This window comes from Pristiophorus japonicus, chromosome 5, assembly GCF_044704955.1.
Source record: "Pristiophorus japonicus isolate sPriJap1 chromosome 5, sPriJap1.hap1, whole genome shotgun sequence".
Classification (NCBI taxonomy): Eukaryota; Metazoa; Chordata; class Chondrichthyes; family Pristiophoridae; genus Pristiophorus; species Pristiophorus japonicus.
This window is the reverse complement of record NC_091981.1, coordinates 229,860,597-229,864,827: the sequence shown is the minus strand read 5'-3', so window position 1 is coordinate 229,864,827 and position 4,231 is coordinate 229,860,597.

Here is a 4,231-nt window from a genome sequence, read left to right as displayed (position 1 = left end):
ATTTTTCATGTGTCCGAAAGCCTGTTTGGGAAAGTGGTGGAGCTGCCTGTTTGTTTTAGCTCCACTCACTTTTTCAAACAGAGTGAAGGTTTTTTTTAAAGCCTTCGTAGTGTTGTCCTGTGTGTGGGAAGTTTTATTTTAAGAAAGTGTGAACCTTATTGAAATTACATTTTAAGTTAGAAACGCAGGCATGGATTTATTCAGATGAGAAGTTACGGAGCTAGGAAATGCACAAAGGATAGGTCTGTTGAGCAAAAGATAAAAATACATGGTCCCGGTGGTTTAAAAAAAAGATAATTTATTTGACACACTCACTTACTTGTCGAAAAAAGACACACAATCATTGATTACATTGGGTTGAAAGACATAAATATAGGCTAGGAATGATATAAAGAATGGGGAAGGGAAGTTGTTATGCCTTTTTTTTTTTAAAAGCCTGCATGGGTCTCTCGAGGCTGCAGGCTGGGGGAGTACGCTCCCATTTTCCTCTGTGTGAAACCTTGACACGAAAGCTTCTAGCTCAGTAAGAAGATTTTTAAATAAAAGATTGGCAGTATAATATTTGAATTGGAATTTTGAGATATTTCAGGTGATTCTCCTTGATAAACGTTTTGGGTGTATTGGAAAATAATCGGGTTTGGAAGCCTTTTAATAAAATTACACAACTGCTGCGTCAGAAGCTATAGCTTAAAAGATTGTAATTTATGAGACACTATCATAAAATTAATTACAAAGCAAAGGATTGGAGTTCAGCTTCTAAAATTGAAGTTGGGCACACAATTATAAAACAAGTACTTTGCATTCTGTGATCTGTGAATCACTGTAAGCTTAAATGAGAAGTCCTTGTAATATACCGATTTTTCCAGTTCAAAAGTCCAATAGTGACTAATGGAGGTTTGTCCAAGACCTCCGAGCTATGAATGAATCTGTATTCCCAACTAGATCCAGTGGCACGCAGACTGCCAGGATGTCTTCCCTCTTTGGCAGCAGCTTATGATGCTGTACAACAGGCTCAGACAATAACTCTAAATCATCAGACTATTTTGTATATTCCACACTCTGTCGAGATTTTACTTACTAAATGTGCCACTCAACACCTAACTTCTGCGAGAACCACTAAATATGAAGTTGAACTGTTATCAAATCCGAACCTTATCGTTAAAAGTACTACCCTAAGTCCACTCACTTTACTCCCCACAGAAGAAGACGGCGAACCCCATTCATGCGAAATGGTAACCGCATTAGTAACTAAACCACGTATTGATTTAACAGATATACCAATATGTAACCCTGATCTAGTGTACTATGTTGATGGATCAGCCCTACGAGATGATAAGGGCCAACCTAAAGGGGCTTATGCAGTTGTAACCCAGTTTGATTAGGAAAAGGGGAGGTGCAACGAGACCTGGGTGTCATGGTACATCAGTCATTGAAGGTTGGCATGCAGATACAGCAGGCGGTTAAGAAAGCAAATGGCATGTTGGCCTTCATAGCGAGGGGATTTGAGTACAGGGGCAGGGAGGTGTTGCTACAGTTGTACAGGGCCTTGGAGGCCACACATGGAGTATTGTGTACAGTTTTGGTCTCCTAACCTGAGGAAGGACATTCTTGCTATTGAGGGAGTGCAGCGAAGGTTCACCAGACTGATTCCCGGGATGGCGGGACTGACCTATCAAGAAAGACTGGATCAACTGGGCTTGTATTCACTGGAGTTCAGAAGAATGAGAGGGGGCCTCATAGAAACGTTTAAAATTCTGACGGGGTTAGACAAGTTAGATGCAGGAAGAATGTTCCCAATGTTGGGGAAGTCCAGAACCAGGGGTCACAGTCTAAGGATAAGGGGTAAGCCATTTAGGACCGAGATGAGGAGAAACTTCTTCACCCAGGGAGTGGTGAACCTGTGGAATTCTCTACCCCAGAAAGTTGTTGAGGCCAATTCACTAAATATATTCAAAAAGGAGTTAGATGAAGTCCTTACTACTAGGGGGATCAAGGGGTATGGCGAGAAAGCAGGAATGGGGTTCTGAAGTTGCATGTTCAGCCATGAACTCATTGAATGGCGGTGCAGGCTCGAAGGGCCGAATGGCCTACTCCTGCACCTATTTTCTATGTTTCTATGTTTCTATGATGTTGTCAAAACAGCTTCTCTTCCAGATTCCTTTTCAGCCCAACAAGCCGAACTATTTGCATTAACTCGAGCCTGTATTCTGGCTGAAGGACAAACAGTTAATATCTACTCTGACTCCAGGTATGCCTTTGGGTAACACATGACTATGGACAAATTTGGAAAATTCGCGGATACCTAACTTCTTCAGGAACCACCATTAAGAATGCAAAACAAGTAGAAAATCTTCTGCGAGCCATTCAATGCCCCTTAAAATTTGCCATTATCAAATGCCAAGCACATACAGGCCAGTTGAATGAAATAGCACTTGGAAACGCCAGAGCTGATAATGCAGCTAAGTCAGCGGCTCTGTCAGAGAGGGGGATGCAGGTGTCATTGTTTCCACTAAGGAAAAACAATTGCTCAGATCCACCACCTACTATTAATGATGTGCTGGCCTTTCAGTCACAAGCCAGTACAGAGGGGGTGTTGACCTGGACAAACGATCAATGTTATAAAAATTCAGACGGGATATGAGTTTACCATGACGGTTGCGTGGTGGCGCCCAAATCCTTACTTCCATGGATTTCCCGATATGTTCATACATTCACACATGCGGGCAAAGGATAGCTGGGGGTGGGTGGCAGATTATATTTTGGCAACTTGTTATGCACCAGGTATCTTGGCAGTTGCAAAACTAATCTGTGAAAATTATGTTACCTGTCAGACAATGAATCCAGGTAAAACGGAAAAGGTAAAATCTGCCTCCCACCCAAATCTAATGGTGTCTTTTGTACATTTACAAATGGATTTTATTGAATTACCTATGTGTATGGGATTTAAGTATGTATTGGTTATTGTAGATGTGTTCTCTAGATGGATTGAAGCCTTTCCATGTAAAAAGGCCGTGCCACTACTGTTGCTAAATTTTTGTTAAAAGAAATCGTACCGCACTTCGGAATTCCCACAAAGCTTTCTAGTGATAATGGGTCACATTTCACAGGAACTGTTATAAAAGAAATGTGTAAAGCATTGCAGATCAACCAACTTTTTCATTGCAGTTATCATCCACAGTCAGCTGGACTGGTTGAAAGATATAATGGAATGCTTAAAAATAAGCTGGCAAAATTATGCAATGACACCAGACTAAAATGGGTAGAACTGCTGCCCTTAGCCTTGATGATAATGCAATCTGTAACTAACAGAACAACAGGCCTGTCACCACATGAGATAGTTATGGGATGTCCTCAACGAATGCCTTTTACTGCACCGTTTACGGCAAAACAAATGGAAGAAAATATGTTGGATTATTGTATTGCACTAACCAAATGTATTTCCAGCTTTCATTCATAGATAAAAGAAGCCCAAGTCGAACCAGCAGAAGGGAAGTGTCATAATCTGGAGCCTGGACATTTCATTTACGTCAAAATCTTTAAAAGAAAAAGCAGCCTACAACCAAGATTTGAAGGACCATACCAGGACTTGCTGACAACTGATACTGCAATCAAGATAAAAGAAAGACCAACATGCATCCATGCGTCCCATTGCAAAAGGGCACCCGACAAGGAGGAATGAATAAGGAACTATATGGACTATGGGGACTGATCGTACTGTGCTCAACAGGGTTGTGTCTTGTATCATTGTCAGAACCAGGGGCACGGAAACATGAACAAAGGGAACTACAGAAAAATGTTTTTATGGCACTGAGTCATAAGTATGCTCAAGAAAGGAACATGTCTGACTGTTGGAAATGTTCCCATGGACCTGTCCACTCCGAAGGGGGTATTCCTCTAAGATCTGTCCCCTTTAATGAATCAGAAATGTCAAAATGCAAAATAGGATAAACCTAATCAAGGTGTCAGAAACAAAGGATCTAACAGAATGGAGGTCAGCAGGATATAATCTTACAACCTTCCAGGGATGGTATCAGCCAAATTATAGTAATAGCTGTCAGCCACCCTTCCTAAGTATTACTCCCAGGAAAGGAAATCCTGAAGGTATAATATGCTTAGTAAGTGATGAAACTAAAAGACCAGAAGTGGGATGCAGCAAGTGTCCCCAAATGACTAAATGGCAAGCCACGACAAATCACACTGACGGGAGAAAGATAGCAATCTTTAACTGGAC